Raw genomic sequence first — 25,786 nt, 5'->3', positions numbered from 1 at the left:
AAGCATATACAGTGCTAAAACGCGGGCACGTCCTGTGCTACCGGGCCTAAGCGGAGAGACGAGAATTAGGAGTCGGATTCCTGATTAATAAGAATATAGCTGGTAACATACATGAATTCTAGAGCATTACCGAGAGGGTGGCAGGTCTTGCTGTGAAACTTAATAAGAGGTACAAAATGAAGTTCATATAGGTCTACGCCCCTACATCCAGTCATCATGACCAGGAAGTCAAAAGCTTCTATGAATACATGGAATCGGCGATGGGTAGAGTGAAAACAAAATACATTATACTAATGGGAGCCTTCCAGGCCAAGGTAGGCAAGAAGCAGGCTGGACACAAGTGAGCGGGGGAATATGGCATAGGCACCAGGAAGAGCAGGGGAGAGTTATTACTAGAGTTTGCGGAACAGAATAATATGCGGATAATGAATACCATCTTCCGCAAGTGGGATAGCCGAAAGTGGACGTGGAGGAATCCGAACGACGAGACTAGAAATGAAATAGACTTCATACTCTGCGCTAACCCTGGCATCATACAAGATGTGGATGTGCTCGGCAAGGTGCGCTGCAGTGACCATAGGATGGTAAGAATTCGAATTAGCCTGAAATTGAGAAGGGAACGGAAGAAACTGGTACATAAGGAGCCGGTCAATGAGTTAGCGGTAAGAGGCAAACTAAAGGAATGCGGGATCAAGCTACAGAACAGGCATTCGCCATTAACTCAGGAAGAAGACCTTAGTGTTGAAGCAATGAACGACAATCTTCTGGGCATCATTACGGAGTGTGCAATAGAAGTCGGTGGTAACTCCGTTAGACAGGTTACCAGTAAGCTATCGCAGGAGACGACAGATCTTATCAAGAAACGCCAATGTATGAAAGCATCTAACCCTACAGCTAGAATAGAACTGGCAGAACTTTCGAATTCAATCAACAAACGTAAGGCAGCTGACGTAAGGAAGTATAATATGGAGAGAATTGAACATGCTCTCAGGAACGGAGGAAGCCTAAAAGTAGGAAGAAGAAACTAGGAATTGGCAAGAATCAAATATATGTCTTAAAAGACAAAGCCGGCAATATCATTACTAATACGGATGAGATAGTTCAAAAGGCTGAGGAGTTCCCTAGAGATTTATACAGTACCAGTGGCACCCACGACGATAATGGATGAGAGAATAGTCTAGACGAATTCGAAATCCCACAAGTGACTCCGCAAGAACTAAAGAAAGCCTTGGGAGCTATGCAAAGGGGGAAAGCAGCTGGGGAGGATCAGGTACCAGCAGATTTGCTGAAGGATGGTGGGCAGATTGTTCTAGAGAAACTGTCCACCCTGTATACGCACCGTCTTATGACCTCGACCGTACCGGAATCTTGGAAGAACGCTAGCATAATCCTAATCCATAAAAAAGGGGACGCCAAGACTAGAAAAATTATAGACCGATCATCTTACTGTCAGTTGCCTACAAAATATTTACTAAGGTAATCGCAAATAGAATCAGGAACCCGTCAGACTTCTGTGACGAAAAAGGACCAGGCAGGATGCCGTAAAGGATACTCAACAATAGACAATATTCACACTATCAATCAGGTGATATAGAAATGTGCGGAATATAACCAACCTTTATATATAGCTTTCATTGATTACGATAAAGAGTTTGATTCTGTCGAAACCTCAGCAGTCATGGAGGCATTACGGAACCAGGGTGTAGATGAGCCGTATGGAAAAATACTGCAAATATATATATTGTGGGCGTGATCGCTTCGCCGTATCTTCGAGTCGGAATAAACGTAGTGACGACTGCTACGTCACAAGTGGTGGAGTGTGCTTTTCGGTATGCTTTTCGGAAGCGAGGTATGTCGCTTCCTGCGCCCTATGTCAGCGTCGAAAGCTCCCTACATCAGCTCCAAGCGGACAACTGCAACCGGTTCCTTGTCCGTCGCAACCATTTCAAATCGTTGGCATTGACCTGTATGGTCCTCTTCCTGTGACTCCCACCGGTAAACGATGGATTGTGACAGCCGTTGATCACTTGACACGCTACGCCGAAACAACTTGTGTGAGCTCTGCCTCAGCCTCTGAAGTTGCTGCATTCATACTTCAATCCTTAATACTGCGCCACGGTGCTCCTCGCGTCCTCCTGAGCGACCGTGGAAAAGCATTCCTCTCGCAACTAGTAGACGAGGTACTCAGAGCCTCCGGAACCACCCACAAGACTACCTCCAGTTACCATCCGCAAACTAACGGCCTCACAGAGCGATTTCATCGCACGCTGTCAGACATGCTCGCCATGTACATCGAACCGGATCACAGAAACTGGGACGCAATTTTGCCATTCGTGACTTTTGCGTATAATACCGCGGTTCAACGCACGACCGGTTACTCGCCATTCTACCTTGTCTATGGTAGTTCGCCCAGTTCCTGTCTTGACGCCTCTTTCTTCGCGCCAACTGTCAATCAATGTCCATCCTCCTGTGAAGAATATGTGTCCCGCATTCTGCGTTGTCGCCAGCTCGCTCGCATCAACACCGAAGTACAGCAACAGGACCGCAAGCAGCATTACGACGCCTCTCATCGCGTCGTGTGCTTCCGCCCTGGCGACGAAGTGCTACTCCGGACACCAGTTCGTACTCCTGGCTTGTGTGACAAGTTTCAACTTCGGTTCATCGGCCCCTACAAAGTCTTGGAGCAGACTTCCCCGGTTAACTATCGCGTGGTACCAGTTATTGTTCCAAGTGACCGCCGCTGCCGCGCTGCTGAGGTTGTCCGCGTGTCCCGTATGAAGCCTTTCACGCGGCGTTCGCCGCCCCTTTGAATTGCGGCGAGGATGGCCGCTCTCGCGCGAGGGGACATTAGTGTAGCGAGATATAAGCTATTCTTTGTCATCTGTACATGGTCATCATCATATGGGGCTCATACGGGGTTCTTCTTCATCATCGCTTGTGGGGCTGGCTCTCGAGTGTGATCCGTGCTGTGGGCGTGATCGCTTCGCCGTATCTTCGAGTCGGAATAAACGTAGTGACGACTGCTACGTCACAATATATAGACTCCACAGCCACCGTAGTCCTCCATAAAGCAAGCAATAAAATCCCGATAAACAATGGCATCAGGCAGGGATTTACGATCTCTCCAATGCTGTGCACGGCGTGTCTACAGGAGGTATTCAGAGACCTGGATAGGGAAGAATTGGGGTTACGAGTTAATGGAGAATGCCTTAGTAACTTGCGATTCGCTGATGATATTGCCTTGCTTAGTAACTCAGGGGACCGATTGCAATGCATGCTCAGTGACCTGGAGATGCAAAGCAGAAGAGAGGGTCTAAAAATTAATCAGCAGAAAACTAAAGTAATGTTTAACAGTCTCGGAAGAGAACAGCCTTTTACAATAGGTAGCGAGGCACTGGAAGTGGTAAGGGAATACGTCTACTTAGGGCAGGTAGTGACCACGAATCCGGATCAAGAGACGGAAATAATCTGAAGAGTAAGAATGAGCTGGGGAGCCTTTGGCAGTCATTCTCAGATAACGAACAGCATGTTGCCATTATCCCTCGAGAGAAAATTGTGCAATAGCTGTGTCTTACCAGTACTCACCTACGGGGCAGAAACCTGGAGGCTGACGAAAAGGGTTCTATTTAAATTGAGGACGACGCAACGAGCTATCGAAAGAAGAATGATGGATGCAACGTTAAGGGATAAGAAAAGAGCAGATTGGGTGAGGGAAAAACGCGAGTTAATGACATCCTCTTTGAAATCAAGAAAAATAAATGGGCGTGGGCAGGACATGTAATGAGGATGGAAGATAACCGATGGTCATTAAGAGTTACGGACTGGATTCCAAGGGATGGGCAGCGTAGCAGGGGGTAGCAGAATGTAAGGTGGGTGGATGAGATTAAGAAGTTTGCAGGTACGACATGGCCACAATTAGTACATAACCGGGGTAGTTGGAGATGTATGGAAGAGGCTTTTGCCCTGCAGTGGGGGTAACCAGGCTGCTGCTGCTGCTGCTGGTGATGATGATGATGATGGTGGTGGTGGTGATTGTTTTTCTTAGAATTTACGTTAGTCATATGTATATGTAGGTTCATATGAATAATCTATGTATCCAATGCGCACGCAAATTGTATGTCACATATATCGGCAGAATATAGGTTAGGTTAACTCCACCAAATATAGTTCTACCGGCCTGTCGAACACCAACAGGAGTAAACACTCTTCTACGACTTCTTGTCGGCCCTTGCTGTTCTTTCTCTATGAGGAAGGATAACATCACATCATACTAAAACTAATTTGACTTTTATGGTATCACTAAGGCGCGTGCCATTGCTTGGGTAAATCTGCAAAGCCCTGGCGAAAATTATGCAAGACGAAATAAAAGCAATAAATCAGTATTCCAGCCCCGTTTTACATCTCATGCGTGCTCAAGGCGTGCCGGCTGGCAAAGATTTATTCGCAGGAAAATTAAGCTCAATATCTTGTTTTATAAACGCCACTGCCTTCACCATTTTTGTTTTCGCTTTTTTGAGTTTGTGCATTTTTAATGCTGCTTGCCCGCTCCTTTCTAGAGGTTGTATGGAGCAGCGCGAAGCGAGACAAGGAAGAAAGAAAAATGACGACAAGCACTTTGGAAAATTACCTAGCCCAGACCATCAATTATCTTTTTAAGATGCGTTTTTTAGTTCTTCAGGTACCCATTCCGTCAATTCATGGAAAACCAATTAGCCCAAACCAACACCCTCTTAAGCTCCTTTCTAGGTTTACATTGAGAAAATAGCAACATAAAATGCTTGCTGTTTTTGTTGCTTCTCTTGGAGCAATGTGACCTATATTCGTTTTATTTTTGAAGCATAACAACCGTCGTACAGGCGTTATTTACGCTGAAAAATCTTCAAACTAAGGTCTTAAATATTTCACTCTTTGCAATCACATACGGTTTCCGATTTGCGAGGAATACGGCCATTTTTGATTACCTGCAGAATGCCAAGAAATAATTTGGCTATAAAATAAAGAGTCATGTATATAAAACATTTATAGATTGGATCTTCACACTACAAATATTTCCTGACAAGATACCCAGCAAAAGATTACAGGGTTTTACGTGCCAAAACCACTTTTTGATTATGAGGCATGTCGTAGCGGGGGACTCCGGAAACTTTGACCACCTGCGGGTTCTTTAACGTGCACCCAAATCTAAGTACACGGGTGTTTTCGCATTTCACCCCGATCTAAATGCTGCCGCCGTGGCCGGGATTCGATCCCGCAACCTCATGCTCAGCAACCCAGCACCATAGCCACTGTGCAACGACGGTGGTTTGGGAACCAAACAAGTTCAGCGAATGAACCAATAAAGTAAACAATTTATTTCAGCATTTTTTACATAAAAGACAACAGTTCATGAGGAAACAGCAAGTCTCGATTACTGCTTAACGTGTCGCCTGCATATAGCATCAAGAGGAAGGATTCGAAATATCACAATAAACTCTGGAAATAGGTCCAGCTCAACACAGTCATATAGTAGTCACCGCGATCGCGATTCTGGTATACCTAGCAGATAAAAGCAAAACTAGTGGGGGAAAACAAAAAAAATTCAAAAATGAATTCATGTGTAGCTCACGATAAGCTTGCCGAGCACAAAAAGGAGCGGAAAGCATGAAAGGAATATCATAATTACGGTAAAGATAAAGGAGGCATGCAGTATCTCTTTCCAGTGTCTATTTGCTATCGCAATTAATTGTATTCATGTCTCGCCCCCTTTGATGCTACTGTCGGGCGGCATAGAAACTAACCCCGGCCCTGACTCTAACGCTGTACTAACTGAACTAAAGAAGCTGTCCGCTGGGCAATCGCAGGTAATTAACGAGATTAAAGGTTTAAAAAGCGAACTAGCCCGAGACTAACAATTCGATTTCCGAAGTAGACAGAACAATGCATGCCACCGAGTACCACTGTCAACGCATTAAGAACCTGCAGCGTCAGGTTGAAGCATTTAAGACTTCTGCGGCCGTGACGACACCGGCAATCTCCGATATAAAAGCGCGCATCGATGACGCACAAAACGGAGCCCGCCGCAACAACCTAATCTTCTTCAGTATCCCCGACCCAGGTGCGTCTGAATCCGCCGCTCAGGCAGACGATAAAATCATTCGGCTTTGCGCAGACCAATTAAAGGTGACCGTGAATCCTGAGGAGATTGAACGTGCGCATCGTCTCGGCCGCCATTCTGATAACCGAAACCGTCCTATAATCGTAACATTCCTTTTTATGCGCTGCATATTGCAATCACTCAGTTCAGCCCTTGGGCGCGGCCGGGCAGCCACCATTGAGGGTATAAGCCATTGTTCATTGCTGCGCGTCTCATATGTGGGTCTATTCTCTTTTAAGTTTGCTATGTTTGTTATTAAGTTGCTTCTATTTTTATGCGTTGCATATCGCAATCATTCAATTCAGCCCTTGGGCGCGGCCGGGCAGCCACCATTGACCTTTAGCGCAACCACGTGACGTGACGTCACGACAGCCGGAGGAAAAGCTGGTCCCCAACTCGCGCAATATGCAACGCATTCTTGGCTTAACCAAGCTAAGCCTGGCCATTTTTTATAAAACGAAAGATAAAATTCTTTCTAACGGCCGCAAGTTGTAAGGGACTAAATATAGCATTCGCGAAGACAACTCTGGTGCTGTGCAAAATGCCCGGAAACATCTTTTGGCTTTTGCGAGGACCAAGTCAGCTGCATTTTCATTACGCTAAAAAACTCTGTTCATAGGATCTGCTTTGTACATGTCCGACGAAACTAAAAAATGTGTAAAAGAAATTCAACAGCAGTCGCTGCGTCAGCGTCATCCAACACATCGTTCGATAACGGCAACCTTTTAACGATAACGCCAGCCTTTCTGAGGCATCTTATCCCTGTTTACAAACTTTATACCACAGTGTGCTATTCTATCCGTCAGCCCCTTTCTTGTTTTGAACCCGCCCTAACAGTAATATTTCAGCCATATGTTCTAACATACGTAGCTTCCTTTCCAAACGTGACGTTGCATCTATTCTGGTTTTATCATCTGGATGTAACTTGTTGATACTTACCGAAACCTGGCTATTCGCTGACGTATCCGACGCGGAGGTGATGGACAACCTACCCGTTTTCCATGTTTTCCGTAACGATCACCAGCACTCTAGAGGCGTCGGGGTGCTCATTGCCATTTATAATACAATACCCTGCTCTGTTGTTCACAACCCAAGTGACCTTGAAATAATATGGCTACTCTTTCGTGCAACCTCGCAAACTATTTTACTTGGTGTTTCCTACCGCCCCCGCTAGTAGACAATAGCTTCACTGACAAGCTCAACTTGAAAAAATGAAAATGTAAAATATACTAACGCTCAGATTTTGCTCTTCGGAGACATTCATTTCCCTAATATCAATTGGGAAAGCTATCCACCTTCGTCACATAGTACAACCAAAAATGATTTCCTCGAAGTCTGCTTTAATTTCGACTTAACCCAGCTAGTCTTAGAACCAACACGCGTGGTGAATGACTCGGCCAACATTTTCGATCTCAAATTCACTAACAATCCGTGTAGCCTATCTCTGATATCTTATCTCCCGGCAATTAGCGATCATAAAGTAGTCCACACTGTCTTTAACTTTACCTTGCCAAAACGAGAATCGTGGAATAAAATAATACGCCTACACGACAAAGGCAACTACGAAGCCATTAACAACGAACCTATGTCCTTCTACACCACTTTGAGTGGTGAATTCCACAACCGCACACTTCAAGCGAATTTGTCGATCTTCTAACAAAAAATCACCGACCTTGCTAATAACCACATTCCAGTTGTTTCAGTACTGACTAACAGCAATAAACCTTCGTTCAGAAATAAAATTATCAGTTTTAGAAAACAGGAAAAAAAAAGATTTTTTTGGTCGGCAAAACAAACCAATTGTGCTGTGGCCTGGGACAAAGATTTCCAGGCAGAGAAAGTTTATCTCTCAGCTATACGCCGCGAAAAACACTCCTTTTTCCATGACACATTGCCTCGTGTACTAAGTACTAACCCCCCGAAATTCTGGCAATTTCTAAACCCCCAAGCCACCGGATGCTATCAGTATCGCCGACCGTAACCATATAGTAATCCCCAAAGAAGAGTGTGCCCATGCATATGACCGCGCATTTTCATCAATATTCACCACTGAAACCTGATGCTGTTACCTATACCACCGTCAGCTGTGTAATCTGTTTTGTCACCGATTAAATCCACTGAACATGGCATAACGGCACTAATTGAAAAGCTCAAGCTTTCATCGTCATCGGGGTCGGATGGCATCAACTCTAAAGTGTTAAAAAATACTAAACTCATCTGCGCATCGTTCTTTAGATTAATGTTCTCACAGACATTATCCTCCTGTAACATCCCCGTCACCCGGAAGAAAGGGCAGGTCGTTCCAATCTACAAATCAGGTAATAAAAACTCACCCCTTAACTAAAGACCGATTTTCCTAACCAGCGTACCCTGCATATAATGGAGCACGTCATTTTCACCCAAATTACGCATTTCCTTGACACGAACAACTTCTTTCACCCATCCTAACATGGTTTTCGCAAGGGTCTCTCTTGCGAAACGCAACTTGCTATGTTCGTCCTTGACTTACACGTTAATCTCGATGCTAACACCCAAATCGGTGCAATTTTTCTGCTAAGTATGGACAGCTGGGCTAGTTGGTTATGATTAGCATTGTGAAACATAGTTCCAGCGCACAATTGAACAAGGACGAGGAGAGAAAGACAACATGAACGCCAGACTTCAGCTGAGTTTTATTCATTGGAAACAGGGCTTTATGTACACAGGGGGAGGGGGTGGGAGACTGCTACTGCGCAGGACCACTCAAAAATATTTCCTTGGTCTAGGCAAAGGTCATCAAAGGTGTCAAAACAAAAATAAAAAGATAAACTTTTCCCTCTTTTTTTTCTATTTACGTCACTCAGTGCAATCTTGTTCATATCCCGCCCTGCCTAGCTGATTCGACACACCCGTTTGCCCTGAGATAATCAATTTCTTTTGTCCCGAGTGCAGCAGAAGGAGCACTGACGCAGTTCTCGTTTTCATTGGAGGTACAACACGCTTCAAATATTTCCCGGGGTTTCTGATCGCTATATTTGCGCAACACGCGTGTTCGTTCAAAAAACGCCTTGCATGCTGGCTTGTGCGAGCAACGGCGTATGTGGTCGGCTAAATGACCAGCGCCACTTAGTGAAGTAGCATTCCTGCGATGCTCTAGCAAGCGTTCATTCAGACAGCGCCCGGTTTGGCCAATATAGCATTTCCCACAGGCGAGGGGAATACTGTACACTGTAAGGAGCGTTGGGAAAAGACAATCTGGTCTCTTTTGGCAGTTTGTTCTTGTCCAATTCGCTAGTAACAACTTCGACCAGATGACTACAGTGACCATAAACGTATTCTAGTTTTAAATTAAAACCAAGAATGCTGTGTGCCGATGGTTTATTTATCTTTTGTCAAAAAGGAACCGTGTTGCTTTGGCGGTAGCTGACTTGGACAGGTAATTTTATTACCGATTCGAATATTTATTTTATTATTTATTACAATAATTATTTGATCGTATATTTTACAAAGTAATCAGTTATTTCATGCGCCTGCATCGCCTGTACAGTCATTACAGCAGGGCGACATCACAAGGAAATACAAACAAAGCAAAAATTAAGCCGATAAACGGTGATCGAAAACATGATGTCATAAATAGCAAATAGTATAGGAGGCAAAGATATTTGACCTGCTGATCTTACGTAGATAGAATTAATAACGAGATACATCACCCATAGAAGAAAACATATTTTTTGACGCGTGGTCTTCTTTTTGAGACATATGTGCAGCGATGAATCAAGCTAGTTGCTGCACGTTCAATCTTCTTGCACTCTATAGATTAGACTAACGGAGAAATGGGGAACAATAGCCAGGAACGAAGACAGGCCAGAATCTCTCTTCATTCCTGGTCAGTGTTACTCGTCCCCGTTGCGTAAAGCACCTTCCCTAGAGGAATGAATAGATATGATACTTCACTAACTTATTTCTCTCCTTATGTGGCAACATTGCGATGATAAATTTATTGCAGTAATTAGGGCATCAGGGTTTTTTTATTCGTAATATTTGTTAACTGCAGCTTACGTGTGCATTCTGTCACGGTAATCTTCCTGTTTTACTCTATATACTGTCCCATGCGTCCCTACGCGCAGAGGCAACAGTATAACCAGGGACACAGAACCCGACCTCACGATAAGCCATATGGCGGGAACAGCAACATGGAAAAGCACAGGAGAAACTTTAGGCAGCGCCCACTTTATTGTTCAACTCACGCTAGGAAAAGGCGTCAAAACACGCCTCATCAAACAACCGAAATTAACGGAGTGGGATAAATTCAAAGAGATAAGAAAGGAAGCCTCACTGCCGGACGATATCTACAATATCGACGAGTGGACACACCTTCTTAAAACGCATATAAGGGAAGCGACTACAACTATAGAGGATGAGGACGCACCCCCAGCACTAGACAGCAAACTGCTGAACATGTGGAGCAGAAAGAGTAACCTGGAGAAAAGACTCAAGGCACAAAGGTGGAACAGAAATATCCGACGCGAACTAGCCCGACTCAACAAAGAAATAGAAACATATGCGATTAAGCTCAACGAGCAGAATTGCTACAGTAAGTGCGATGAGATGGAAGCCAATATGAGTCTCTTCATAACATGAAGCCTTCTCAGACATCTAATCGGCCCTAGTAAATAAAAAATGCAAGCTAGTACAAACCAGGTGAGAGCGAGGCATGGCGTTGTTGGCACAGATGACGAGCTCATTAGCGAGCTCGAAGAGGCATATCTTGTAAAAGCAGAGAGCGAGATGTTTAGGGACTACGAGGGACCTCCCTATCCAGATCTCGATGATCCAATCACCACGACAGAGGTTAGTGCACAGATTAATAACCTCAGAAAGAGATCGGCCCCCGGTCCGGACGGTATAAGAAACACAGCTATTAGGAATCTAGACGATCAGTCCCTCAGTGCATTACCCAAATTCATGAATCAGGTTTGGGAAAAAGGAGAACTCCCCAAAACATGGAAACAGGCGGACGTAGTCGTTGTTTCCAAGCCAGGCAAAGTACCCGGCTTGAACAACATGCGACCAATCTTCCTCGCCTCCTGTGTAGGGAAATTGATGGAGCATGTTGTTCAAACGAGACTGACCAGGTACATGGAGGAGAATGACCTCTGGCAACATGAAATTGTTGGATTCGGGCCAGGGTTGAGTACAAAAGATGTCATGCTCAGACTTAAGCATGATATCCTAGACCGATACTACTCAACTGACACCGGGGCGATATGAGGTCTCGACCTCACCAAGGCATTTGACAACGTTAGCCATAAGGCTAACTTGGTAGGCCTCGAAGAGGTAGGTGTGGGACGCAGGGTGTATGCATACGTCAAAGACTTTCTGTCACAGAGGGAGGCGAATATAAAATTTATGGGTGTAAAATCCCCCCCCCCCCATCACACTTGGGAGCAAGGGAACCACGCAAGGGTCGGTGCTCTCACCCTTCCTATTCAACATACCGATGAGGGGTCTCCCGGCGGAACTCAATAAGATTAAATCGAATAAATTTAGCATGTACGTGGATGATATCAACATCTGGGTTAACAGTGGGAGTGACGCAGCCATCGAACTTAAACTACAAATAGCGACGAATATGGTGAATGAGTATGCGGCCAGCAGAGGCTTGGGGTGCTCGCCACAGAAATCGGTACTAGTAATCATTGAGCCAAAACATCAAAGGGGACACGCTGGAAGCAGCAGACCCATCACTGTTTTCCTCAACGAAAATGAGGTTCCCAAGGTGGAGGAAATAAGAATTCTGGGCATGTATATCCAGAGAAATCGATGCAACCTCACGACAATCAAAAAGCTAGAAGGTTACGCGGCGCACGTCACGGGGATCTTTATAAGAATTTAACTCAAAGGCAGGGGCCTCAAAGAGAACAGCCTCCTCAGACTCATGCAAGCCTTCATTACCAGCCGTCTAGCGTATTCCACACCGTATCTTGTGTTTAAACGAAAAGAAAAGGATAAAATAGACGCGATCATTAGGAAGAGCGTTAAGAGAGCCCTAGGGCTCCCAAACTCGACCTCGACAGACATCCTCCTCAATATGGGGGTTCACAACACACTAGTTCAACTCACTGAGGTAGTACGAATGTCTCAGATGGACAGATTAGGCCAGTCTAAAACAGGGAGAAAAATCATGGAATGGGTAGGAATTCAATGCTACAGGGGAGCCCCGACTGACAAGAAAGACATTCCGTTGGACGTGCGTAAGCGCTTCCGAATCACCCCCTACCTAAAATATGCATCCTATCTACAACAAAGAGAGGAGAGCTCACAGGGCTAAGGTTCTAGTATGGTATGGTATGATGCACTTTATTTAATGTCCTGAAGATCAACCCTAAGGTTGACGCAGGCGGCTCCCACGTCGGGACAGTAAGGTTTAACCTTACCGCCGTATCATGGGCCTTCTGGACGGCCTGTACTTGATCGGAAAGAACTCCACTGTGTAGGACTCGCTGCCACCAGTCTCTCTCCTTGTCACAGTCTGTGAAAGTCACAGGACACTGCCAAAGCATGTGATCCAGAGTAATGATGCCATTACACTTCTCGCAATTGATTGGTATCTCTCTTTCAGGATATATCGTGTTAATAAAGTTTGGACTTGGATAAGTTCTTGTTTGCAACAATCTCAGAGTCACCGCTTGAGCTCTATTGAGCTTAGCGTGTGGCACTGGGAATTCCCTTCTGTTCATGTAGTAATGCCTTGTGATTTCATTATATGTAAGTAATTGGTCCCTGTTCTCCACCTGTATATTATTAAGGTCCTGGTCGCGTAGTGCACGGATAGTAAGCCCTCGTGCAGCTGCGTTAGCCACCTCGTTTAAATTCTTCCGAGATGGATCGACAGACCCCATGTGCACAGGAAACCAGCGGATTTCGATCTCTTGGCTGTCCAACTCACCGATCAGCTGGGCAGCCCTTTTGGTTACAAAGCCATTGGTAAAGTGTCTAATAGCCATCTTAGAGTCGCTGTAAATCTTCGTCCACTTATTATTCCTTAAAGCCAATGCTATCGCTACTTGTTCCGCGACTGTCGTGTCTTTAGTCATGATTGTAATAGCATCCCGAGTGAGACCATCTGCATCTACTACTACTGGCGTAAAGGCTTTCTTTCCTCTGACCCACGCAGCATCTACAAATGCCGCATGTTCTCTGTCGTGTTCTATCTCTTGCAGGAGAGCTTTGGCCCTTGCCTTTCGTCTTTCCGGGTTGTGCACTGGGTGCATATTTCTGGGGAAAGGAGTCGTCTTGATTATCTCTCTTATGCTATCTTTTAGTTCTACTGTGCCTTCACCTGAAATTTTGGATTCGGTTGGGCACCATCCTACCTCTTCTAGTATTGCTCTACCTGGCCTTGTTCCAGAGAGCCTCTCTCTGTGGGCAATTTGCTAAGCTTCAATTATCTCATCTATTGTGTTGTGGAGCCCCAGTTTCATTAATTTGTTATCCGGGGTGTTAATCGGTAGCCCCACTGTTGTTTTGACAAGCCTTTTAATTAATCTGTTCAACTTGTTTAGCTCTGTCTGTGTCCAACTGAGCATCCCAGCTACATATGAGAAGTGGCACAAGGCGAAAGCGTGGACCAGTCTCATGGCGCTCTCCTCTCCCAGCCCTCTTTGTCTGTTAGTGATTCTCCTTAGCAGTCTTATTACCTCCACGGTCTTGCTTGTGATGTGTCGTATTATTCTTCCATTTGCCCCGTTTGCCTCCAGGAATAACCCTAAGACTCTTATGGATTCTACTTGCTTAATAGATTCGCCTGCCTTCGTGGTTAGTACTAACCGGGGTTCTTCGTCGGGAACGTATCCCCTCGGTTTTCTACCCCTTCTTCTGTTCTTGAGTACAAGGAGTTCAGACTTACTAGCAGAGCATTTGAGTCCCATGTCTTCTAAAATAGACTCTACCTCATAAATGCTCTTCTGAAGTCTGCTTTCCGCATGTCCCATACTTCCTTCAGCGGTCCATATCGTCACATCGTCTGCATAAATGGTAAAGTGAATGCCCTCTATCCTTTTTAGTCCCTTTGCCACTTTTGACATGGCCAGGTTGAAAAGCACAGGTGACAAGACCGACCCTTGTGGCATCCCTCTGTCACCGAGATCCATCTTCTTTGATATAATATCCCCGAATCTAAGATGAGCTGAACGATTGCCAAGAAAGGCTTTAACCACTTCATAGAGTTTTCTCCCCAATCCCAGTTCGGAAATCACTTCAAGTATTGCTCTATGCTTAATTCTGTCAAAAGCTTTTTCGACATCCAACCCCAAGAGAGCTCGAGTGTTTTTTGGTTTAGCCAATAGCAGTTGATGTTTGATTAACAACATGGCATCTTGTGTGGACAAGCCTGATCTGAAACCAATCAGATTGTACGGTAGGATGTCATTGTCCTCCACATATTTCGTTAACCTGTTCAATATGACATGCTCCATTGTCTTCCCTAGACATGATGTTAAAGAAATTGGCCTCAGATTATCCAAGTTGAGTTGCTTGCCCGGCTTTGGTATTAAGATAGTACTGGCCGTCCTCTATTCTTCTGGATATACCCCATCTTTCCATAGGTCATTAATGTATGTGGTCAGATATTTTATTGATTCGTCGTCCAAATTCTTAAGCAATCTGTTAGAGATTCCATCCGGGCCAGCTGCTGACCTACTATTCAGATCATACAGTGCCGTGCGTACCTCACTTTCGGTGAATTCCTGATCCATATATTTGCATTCTAACCCTAAGTAATCGGGATAACTCACATCCTGATCTTTCTCTGAGAGGCAAGTATTTAGTAGCCAGTCGCTCCATTATGCTCTCTGCGCTTGCAGTCTGACTTTCCTGGTGTACCAGTTTCGCCACTGTCGTGCGTCTATTCGATTTAGTGCCTTTTTCGTTGAGCAGATGCCTGAGCAGACTCCAATTGCCTCCACGTTTTATCCTTCCGTCTACACAATTACACACCTCATCCCATTTTTGTTTCTGCAAGTATCGTGCGTGTTCCTCTGTATGCTTATTGAGCTGAGCAATTCGCTTCCTAAGTCTCCTGTTTAAGCGTTGTGATTTCCATCTTTGTAAAATCGATTGCTTGGCTTCGATCAAATGCGCCAATCTACTATCAATTTGTTCGACCTCTTCCTCTGTCTCTATAGCCTTAGTTGCTGCATTCAAGTCGTCCCTAAGCTGAGCTACCCACTCTTGTAGTCTGATGCGCCCCTTTCTATCTGTGTCTGCTCTGTCTTTCCTGATTTTTCTGAAGTGATCCCAGTCTATGTAAGTGAAATGCTTTAAATCCACCCCCGTCGTTTCTACCATTATGTGTAGTATATAATGGTCGCTTCCTAGGTCCGTGCCAGAGTTTATCCAGTCTGCCCTGGGTAAGTTATAAGTAAAGGATAAGTCCGGGGTAGTGTCCCTACACGTGGAACTGCCACACCTGGTAGGAAAGGCTGGGTCCGTGATAAGAGAAAGGCCTAAATCTGTGGCGAGATGCCAGATTCCATCCCCTTTCTTACTACTCCAGCGGTAACCCCAAGATTGGTGTGGGGCGTTGAAATCCCCTCCTATTATGAGTGGCGCAGTTCTGGCTACCCTCATGGTCTTATTAAAGATGGCTCTGAAGCTCTGTCTCATCTCTCGGGGACTGCTATATATGTTGAGGCAGAACAAGCTTTGCACTTTACCTCTGTGCCGTTTTAGGACCAATTCTATAAATATGTATTCAATTTTACTCGCCCCTAATTTTAGATCGTGCTCTATGTAAGGAATTTTCTTGTCAATTAGGGTGGCAATTCCTCTGACTGGTTCTTTGCCTTTGCAGACCGAGTTGAAGCCGGTCAGCCCGATCTCCTCCGCTAGAGTTTCCTGCAACATTATTAATTTTGGCCTATTTTCAACCGTTTTGATTATCTGTGCTAGTGACGCTCTTTTTTGCTGAAATCCTCTGCAGTTCCACTGCCACACATTAAGTCTATTTCTGTTATCCATTATTATTGTCGTTGCCTCCTGACTTGCTACCCCCTGTCACTGTTCGCTTGACTGTACCACCTGCCGCTCCTGGGGGTGTTCTTGCGCTTTCGGCTTCCAAGGGCATATATTCTTCATCTTCTCCTTGGGCCTCTAGCTTTTTCAACCTTTTCTCGGCTATTAACTTCCACTTCCATGTTTTATCCACCTTAAGGTTAACGCTGTCTACCGTGTCCTTCAGGTCCCTAATCGCATTCCTAATCTCCTCCAGAACCGAGCACATCGATTCTGCCTCCGGAACTACAGCTCTCTTTTTGGGCGCCGGTGCGTCTTCTTCCTGGCTGTTCCTTATACACACCGGCTTAGCTATTGCCACACTGCCGCTTTCTGTCCTCAACCCTTTTTTCATTTCCTGAATCTGCTGCTTAAGTTCTTTATTTGCTTTCTTTAATGATATAACCTCTCTGATCAGCTGTTCTACTCTGGCATCATTACTCTGTTCCTGCGAGGCTAGCGCACCTGTGACTTTCACAGTACCTTTGACTTTCTCTGCCCAGGTCGCTCCTGGATCCTTTTTCTTGTTTATCTTCAGCTCCTGCTCCTCGAAGCGCACCTGCGCCTCCCGAGACCTGGAACGGTTTCTTCCCCTCGATGTTGAGCGCTGTCTTGATCTTGATGTGCTTCTCGAGCGTGAGCGCCTTCCGGCGCCTGGAGGGGTGTCCTTTGTAGGTTGGGCCGATTCCATCTCTGTCTCCACTTTGGAGCGTTGTCTTCTTCCTACTTACTACATATGGTATTTTGTACCGCTGCTTGCACGCCCTGTCACCTGTGGGGTGATCTTCACCGCAGAACTTGCATTTGGGAGAGCAGATATGAGCCTCCCCTGGGTCTTGCATACCACATCCCCTGCACTGCACAACATCAGGTGTTGGACAAACGTCTGATCTGTGTCCGATTCTTCCACATGCGTAACATACGTCAAATTGCTTCCTGTACAGATAGCACCTCACGAGGGTTGACCCATATTTGATGAAGTTGGGCACCCTGAATCCGTCGAAAAGCACAATAACAGATCCCGTAGCTTTGATACGTTGTGCAGCCAACGCTGTTGGGTTGTATTCATGCACAATCTTTTTCGTGATCACACTCTGACTGTCATTGAGGTTCACTCTTCTAATAACCCCCTTGCACGTAGAGTGGGGGGCTGTTTCATAAGCGCTCACTTCATATTCTGCCTCCATGATCGTAATGGACTTGATTCTCACATACCTTTCAGCATGAGAGGAGTCCGGTGTACTAACCACCACAATATTCTGTGTGAAGTTGGGGCAGACGATGTCTTCCCCCGCTTGATCTGCTGTAAGTCCGGCTGCCTCGACGATCGCTTCTCCAATAGCTATGCTGACCTTGTTCAGGTTAAGGCCTCCCCGAGGCGTAACGATGATTTTCCTGTGCTCCTCCGGCAGTTGCGGCATTCTTGACGCCTTCACAATCCGGCGCTTGAGCTTGTCGGCCCCGGCAGCACCTTTGTTGGCGATCTCCTTTCCTTGTGATTCTCGGATCGAATTGGCGGCTCCACCAGCTGCCCAGCTCTTTTTCGCAGATCGCAATCTTCGGTTGGTGACCACCTGCCAACCCATTCTTTCCTCGCCGTCTTCTGTCTCCGAGGAGGATTCATCGTCCATGCGCATATCGACCATGCCGGCTTGGCGGGCTCGCTAGACCTACGTGGCGTTAGGCCCAGCGTGGCGCCCACGTGCGATGCACACAAAAAAAAGCTGTAGAAGTCCAAAAAATGCTGGCCCGCCTTGTCCAAAGGTATCCACCGATTCGGGTTAACCTCAGAAATCCGATGATGAGCTTCAATGCGTGGTCCTGCCAAAAGTGCCTGCAGAATCATTCAAAAAGACGGAGCCGATGCGGGGCACATCCGCTTTCTTCTGCTTCTTCTTCTTCCCTAAGGTTCTAGTAAATAATCTTAAAAACACGCCGGCGCATAACGTAGCGTACGTGGACGCCCCTTGCGGCAGAGACGGGGCTGCGGTATCGACAAAGGTTGATGGCGACGGATGCGTTAGGATAGCGTGCTCCACGTGCACTAGGGACGCCTGTACAGCCGAGGAGGTTGCAGTAGCACTCGCCTGTGCGGGTACAAAAGCGGGAGTAATATTATGCGATAACAATTTAGATATCCGAAATTTTAACAAAGGGAGAATCTCGGAAGAAGCCCTCCACATTCTACTTGAAAACCCTCCCAGGAGGGACATAACCGTTATTTGGGTACCGGCCCATGAAGAAGTCCCAGGCAATCAAGCCGCTCACGAGCTCGCCCGAGCACTCTACCACCGGGCAACTCTAGAGCAGCCAGTTCCAGGGATAAAAGATAGCTTGATCGTGTACAGGGAAATTGTCGATCACTACAAAGCCGAAAGAATCTTTCCGCCTCCGCATCGGTCTCTCTCTCTGGAGGACGCTCGCATTTGGCTACGCCTCCAGGGAAACAAATATACATCAACACATTGGATCTACTTAACACAGACGGACTATAACGATGACCTCTGCAAAATTTGTAAGCAAAAAGGTACGCTAGACCATATAATATGGGAGTGTGCTGGCTCCCCAGGGGCCAAGGAAAACATTGACAGTAGAGAAGCCTGGAAGGCCTTGTTCCAGATCGAGGCTTAAGACGACCAGCGTCGAGCAATCCGCCTGGCCGTTGAGGCCGCGAACACTGACCGTCCTCAACGCGCGGGGACTGCCTCGTCCTCCCCCCCCCCCCCCCCCTACCTACGTGTAGGTTAAGAGGCGTGCACCCCAGCTCCGTGGAACAATAAAGTTTTCAATCAATCAATCAATCGTGCTTTATTTATTCAGTATTATACGAGTGCCCCTATTCTAAGTCTCTTCCAATTGACTTTTGAGTACGGTTGTGCAAGAGTCCCAACAAAACACAGGCATATTGGCAGAGCGTACATGCGCAAAATGTGCTCCTTTCGTCTATAAGATTATTCCGAAAAACACCTTTCCAAGCCACCCAAATTTTTACAGCCTTATTGCAGATGTAATTAACATGGCTGATCCCTTTTAAATAAGAAGACATAATACTTAAGCGAAGAAGAGGAACGCTATAGTGGGCCATCCTCGTCCCCGCTTTCCAACGGGTCACTCTCTCCAGTGCACTTATCGAGGAATGCCGCTCATGCTTAGAGTCCGTGCCCTGCTCTAATGGTCGGTCCCGAACGCCGGTGACTAATAAACGCCTTCACAAGTGGTGGAGGGTGCTTCAGCCTACAACACCCATCCTGGAACTTGGATCCCGTAGCCTACGCACAACCATAACTGAAAACGCATCTCATCAAACCCCTCTTATTCCATCCCAGTAAGCGCCTCCGTCATCCATCATGTGCTCTGGTGTGCTTCGCCACATTAACCCTGCCACTTTCAACGGCACTGAAGACAGCAATGTCGACGACTGACGACATATAAGAGGGTAAGCACCCACACCAAATGGAACGACCCCGCGAAACTGAGCAACATGCTCTCATATTTCGCGGCTGTCGCAAGTCTCACGTACAACAACCATGAGTCCGATTTTCCGACGTAGTGCTCATTCAAGACTTCTTTTATGGCTGTTTGGTCGCTCGGCTGTGCGCAAGCTGCGTGCGGAATCGCGTATGCGCAAACTTGCAAAGCAGCTGGGTGAATCATTTGCCAGCTACATTAAGAATCTTCTGGACTTTTGCAAGAGAGTCAGCGCGACGATATCGGAGTCCGACAACATCTGACACGTCATGAAAGGGATACAGGACGATGCTTTCAACATGCTTCTTGCAGAGAGTCCTCAGTGCGTGGCCGACATGGACACGTCGTCCTTTATCGTGCGACGAACACGTTACTGGTTTGGCTACCATCGCTGACCAGTAAGCGCTGCTAGCAGAAATGAAAGCGGTGGTGCGGGAGGAAGTTGCACGCTTGCTCTCCTTGACAATCTTCGCTCAGCCGCCTCAAACTTCAGGCCTCAGCCTGCCTCTAATTTTAAGCCTCCGCTCCATCACGCGAACGCGTAAGGAAATCGCCGTGGTCTTGCCACAGCAGCATAAACACTTTCCTACGACTTCACTACTCAGGTACGCTGAAGTCGTGGCATTTCTGACTTACGATGTCTCTTCACGCGTTTTCGAGTAACTATAAGTCCACGAAAATTAGATACAATGAAGGTGGTGCTCCTGGATCCTTGCAGTTGCTCGAAAAAATCTACTGAGGTTTTGGTGAGCCGCACCTTCGATGTTTCGAGGCAGCATTAGGAGGCTGATATTTTCGAGAAAACTAGAAACTATGGTTTCAGTGTTTCAGTTGGCACGTGGCTTATGAAAAAGGTACGCATGATCGGCTTATCATTGAGTAGCACACGACGCATGTTGATATTTATTGCATGTTTTCTAATTCTGCGAGTTACCATGTTCGTCCGACACGGCTGCGCTCTGGCGTGACCGCCGCTGATCGCTCGCGAGAATTCTTCGCTTCGTGATGATGCTGCAGCGGACGCCGCTTTGGAACGGACCGCCGACGCTCACAAGCTGCTACGTTTTGTTATCGTTGTCTCCGCTTTACCCTTGCAATCATTTGCCACAAAGAAGGAAGTAATACGCTGATATACGCGGCGTCGGCGGCTTTGATGCGCTTGAGCACGGCCTACTAGGTATTCAGACAGCAGCCACGCACGGCAGCTCAACATGTGTGGCAACGTTCATTCGTCGTAAACGTTTGACAACGGCCATCAATGTTCACCGTTGTATAATTGACGCATCGGATTATTCCAGCTGTAGCGAGATTTATTTAAAGGTGATAATTAGTCTAGCAGCAGCGAGCAGCTCGAGCTTCTTTGCAGTAGATGTACATGCAGGTCCGTCTGATCTACTGGCGCGTACCCACTCTGCGAGATCGGCCAAGAATCAGGTAAGCTATACCGAAGTGTAAGATATGTGAAAATGTTATAATAATTTAGGGTATAATTGAATGATAGAGCTTGTAGAGCCTGCATAGTTTGTATGCAAAAAGATCTACCATCAGCATCTAGTAAAATAATTGAAGTTAAATTTCAGGGACAGAAAAGGAGGCAAAACAATTTGTATTCAGACTTTAAATCTCGTTGTTCCTAAAAGGAAATCTTGGATGGCAGCGCTAACCTTCTCATCGCTGGCCCAAGTGTAGCAGTACCCAAATAAAGCACATTTTGAGCAAGTAAATCTAATCGAAAAATATGGAGTGGTGCTTTTAGCGTTTGTTTTATTAACCTAAGATATTGCCGACAAAGAATTAGAAGAAAATGTTATATGGTCTCATATTCCCTACATACATCAAAAATGTGTGGGATTGCCAGGCCAGCACTGTAGAAATAAAAATTTTAAGGTGTGCGACAGTGAAGCCTACTAAAGGCTACTTTAATTTTTATCTATCGGCATAGTCTAATTTTGCACGGGTACAATAAGTGTTCAAAATCCGAGGAAATTGTTACAGATGGTTGCTTCCGAGATCTTGCAGCTGTGTCAAGGCTGACGTACAAAGAATTTGAATGGCTAAGCTAGGGGGCTGTCGCATATCCAGCTTTTCTGGGCACGTACCAACTAGCGCCCCAAGCGGGCCCGGCACGAAGCTAGCGCGTTTTCAATGAAACGAGCGGGTTTTTTGCGAATAACAAAAGCTGCAGGCCGATTATTGAAAAACGCAGGTGACAAACGTGTTCTGGAAGACAGTCCACACGAGCCAAATGCAGTAATCACTCTATGGCACGTAAAAAAATTTTGTTCCCACAGCAGTTAAAGTTTTAGCAATGGAAGCCTATGGAAACGACGAAAACTTGTGCTCGATTTTTGAGGCAAGAACGATGACTGTAATAAAACTATCCCGTCTATCGTAATACGCAGTGGAGCGTATGTAGTCCGGAGACTCAGCTTTCGATTGATGCCTCTCTCGACTCTCCACATCAGGCGTAAGACTGTTCCCGAAAGCGATTTTTGTAACACTGTCGTGAAAATTGCCGTGGTATCTATAAAAACATGAGCGTACCCCTTGGCGAAGCCTCGGTAGCCATGGCTGAGTGGTAGAATAGCGAGCACCTTTCGTCCCGCATCACAGCGGCCGTGGTTCGATTACCCCTTCACAGCGTTTTTTTTTTAAACCGCATAGGACCTAGTTTTGTAGTCTCTCACTAGATGGCAGAATCACAAAACCCAAGATTTGCTTTCGGTTTTGGTTTTTCAGCAGCGCATTTTTTGAAAGCCGCATAGGGCTTATAGTCTCCTACCAAATGGCGTAAACACAAAACTCAAGAATCGCTTTCGGTTCTGGTTTTCCAGTGGTGCTCTTGAAATATTATGCTTTCTGTTTTTCTTTCATAAAACATAGCAGTATCGTCTTCATTTGTTAAGTCATCACTTTTATGAAGGTTTTATTCCTTGGACAACATAACTAGAAGCTTGCGCATGGCTTTGTGTTATGAAAAAAAAAAAAAAAAACTTTCGTGCTTTGTATTGTGGAACCTGCAAGAACAAGATGGCTATTCTTATTGCGTTCTTCTGGAAGGTCCGTTTTCTCCGACATTCGGCTGTCCTTAATGGCACACACTCCGAGCGAATGACGTCCAGCTGTGCCACAATGTTACCCGGTGGCCAGTGCCATTGCTATGCAACATTCGTGTGGAACAAAGGGTCTGCTAGGCTGAGTCGCTGCCCGAACGTTAATTATTTCTAAATATTCATCCAAATAAAAAATGCACCAACTAGGAGATGTGCAGCGTCTGGATTAGTAGCTACTGTTAATGTGTTCCCTACAGCCAAGTGGTATCAATCCGTAGGTGTGGCCGTAAAAAACCATTTGAATAAATGTCCTTCGTTCGGTGCATTTGCTTTTAATGCGCAGCATTCTTTGTCGAGTACCCCTGCAATTTGGTAGCAAAATCGTGCAATATCGTACCTGTAACGCCAAAAGCTTGACGCATTTCCCATATGAATATATAGGTTTTCATAAAAAGGGTTGGGGTGACCAACTTGAAATTGGAAGTGGCATCAGCATAAATTTGGGCCAAGGTGAATTTAGCAGTGATATGGGAGTGGCCCTACCTAAATTTGGGGTGAAATGGTAGTGAGCCAAGCTGAATTTGATGCTGATATGGGGGTGGCCCAACCTAAATTTGAGGTGATATAGGGGTGGGTAAGCCTAAGTTTGGGGGAGTATGGGGGTGGGCCAGCCTGGATTTGGGGATGATATGGGGGTGGGAGAACCTAAATTTGGGGGTGATATGGGGGGTAGGCCACCCTAATCATGGGCGTGATATGGGGCGGGGCCAAGCCGAATCGAGGGGGGGGGGGGTAGGGGGTCTAACCTAAATTTGGGAGTGATTTGCGGTGGGCCATCTTAAATTTGAGGTGATAGACGGGTGGGCCAGGCTAAGTTTGGGGCTGATATGGGGGTGGGTCAACCTGGATTTGAGGATGATATGGGGGTGGGCCAACCTAAATTTGAAGGTAACATGGGGACGCGCTAACCTAACTAAGGGGGTAATGTTTGGCTGGGCCAAGCTGAATTGGGCGGGGGGGAAGGTGATAAGTGGACTAACCTATATTGCGGCATGATTTTCGGTGGGCCATCCTAAATTTGAGGTGATCGAGGGGTGGGCCAGCATTAGTTTGGGGCTGATATGGGGGTGGGTCAACTTCGATTTGCAGGTGGTATTGGAGTGGGCCAATATAAATTTGGCGGTGTTGTGGAGGCGGGCCAATCTGTATTTGGGGGTGATATGGGGTTGGTCCTACCTAAATGTGGGGGCAATCTCAGGGTCCGTCAATCTGATCTTGGGGGCGATATGGAGGTGGGCCAAACTAAATTTTGGGGTGCGTCGACTGGAATTTTGGGGGGCGATTTATGGAAATTCGTGGGTGGACCAACTTGAAAATTAGGGGTGGCCCAATTGAAATTGGGGATGGGCCAACCCCAAGTTTAACGCAGGGCAAAAAAATTGGGCGTGGCCGACTTAAAATTGGGGGGTGGGCCAATTTTAATTTGAGGGTGTGCCAACTTGAAATTTGGGGGTGGGCCTATCTAATGTTTGGGGGTGGGCCAATTGAAATTTGGGGGGCCTGTTTACGAATAGTTAGACAACACCAGTGGTGTTTCTGCATCTTTTTCATCATCGCAAAGTATGTATAATAATAATTGTTACCTAATACTCCTCAAGGTGAGCTACCACTCGAGCCTTCCCAGCCCACTGGGCTGATAATGTCACAGAAGTACTCTCATCGTGACAACTGCGACGTTCAATGCGGAGATCACATCAACAAATCACAGACTGAGCTGACCATTTTCGCACCAATGTCATTGCTAACACTACTCGCTCGTGCTAGAGGCAACACAAGCTGACAACTATCATAATTCAACTTTCACTCGCACGCTAGTCGACACGCTCTCAGAGCACTATTTCGCCAATCATTGGATAGAGCCTTCCTGGATGTTTTACTGTCATGTTGCGTCGTTTTTCACGAAGGCCGTCTCCCTAAAAGAGAATAAATTTTTGAGATTGACGAGGCAAGTTAGTATACAACTCATACGAAGCAAATGTATAAACGGTTATAGTGATTTTTCAAAGATGACCCAGTTGAAAATGACAACAGAGGTTGTGTTCAGTACTACAGAAATTTCTGTTGTACAACAGGATTTTTCTGTAGTAACTACAGATTCCTGATGGAGCGACAGACTTTTCTGATGTACAACAGACATTTCTTGCTGTGACTACATAAGTACACTCTGTCGTATGTCTGTTGTTACAACAGAAAGCTGAAGCTCTACAACAGATTTTTGTAGTACTACAGAAAAATTTGTCATCACTACAGGAACCCTGTTGTCCCAAAAGAAATATTCCTGAAGTAACCCGAAAAACTTCTGCAGTGCTACAGAGAGCTGTTGAAATACTACAGAAACCTATTGTGGCAACAGGCCCCCAATTGTCATAACAGAAGTCTTCCTGAAGTAATGCGACGAACTTCTGTTGTACTACAGAAAAATTTTGTTGTACGACAGAAACCTATCATTGCAACAGGCCCCCAGTTGTCATAACAGAAGTGTTCCTGAAGTAATGGACAAACTTCTGTTGTCTTACAGAGAACTGTTCCACAACAGAAACCTATCGTCGCAGCATGTACCCAATGATGACAACAGAATGCACTGAAATTGTGCGATGCGACAAGCTTCTGTAGTGCCCAGTTGAAAAAGACAAGAGGAATTCCTGTCGCAACTACAGAAATTCTTTTGTACGACAAAAGTTCTTGACATTTCTTAATTGAGAGACATTTCTGACGTTACGACAGAAATTCTGATGTCGCAACAGAAGCATTCTGTCGCGAAGGCCAATAGTTATGAAGTCGCAACAGAAACGTTCTGTCGCGACAACAAGAGTTCTGAAGTCGGAACAACAGCTTTATATCCTGGTAGTGACTCCGACGTTACGGCACCAATTCTGACGTCGCAGCAGAAACATTCGGTCGCGACGGCCAAGAGTTCCGAAGTCGCAACAGAAGCGCTTTCCGTCGCGGCCCTTTAAAATTGTATGTTAGTTTCGCATCGGTGGTGTACACTGTACTTTTCTCTTGCGCGGTATTCAATCGCGCTTCTCTGAAGCCGACA

General features: G+C 46.0%; 2 protein-coding genes across 4 annotated transcripts in view; one reads left to right on the top strand and one right to left on the bottom strand.

Moving 5' to 3' along the window:
- Nucleotides 1–25,786, top strand: part of LOC139048613 (uncharacterized) — a 334,616-nt gene that overhangs the window by 39,367 nt on the left and 269,463 nt on the right. The gene's annotated exons all lie outside the window — the stretch shown is intronic.
- The window catches only part of LOC135921167 (5'-nucleotidase-like), a 232,739-nt gene that overhangs the window by 62,212 nt on the left and 144,741 nt on the right, over nucleotides 1–25,786 (bottom strand). The gene's annotated exons all lie outside the window — the stretch shown is intronic.

This window comes from Dermacentor albipictus, chromosome 8 (genome assembly GCF_038994185.2).
Source record: "Dermacentor albipictus isolate Rhodes 1998 colony chromosome 8, USDA_Dalb.pri_finalv2, whole genome shotgun sequence".
NCBI lineage: Eukaryota > Metazoa > Arthropoda > Arachnida > Ixodida > Ixodidae > Dermacentor > Dermacentor albipictus.
This window is presented reverse-complemented; position numbering and strand designations above follow the sequence as displayed.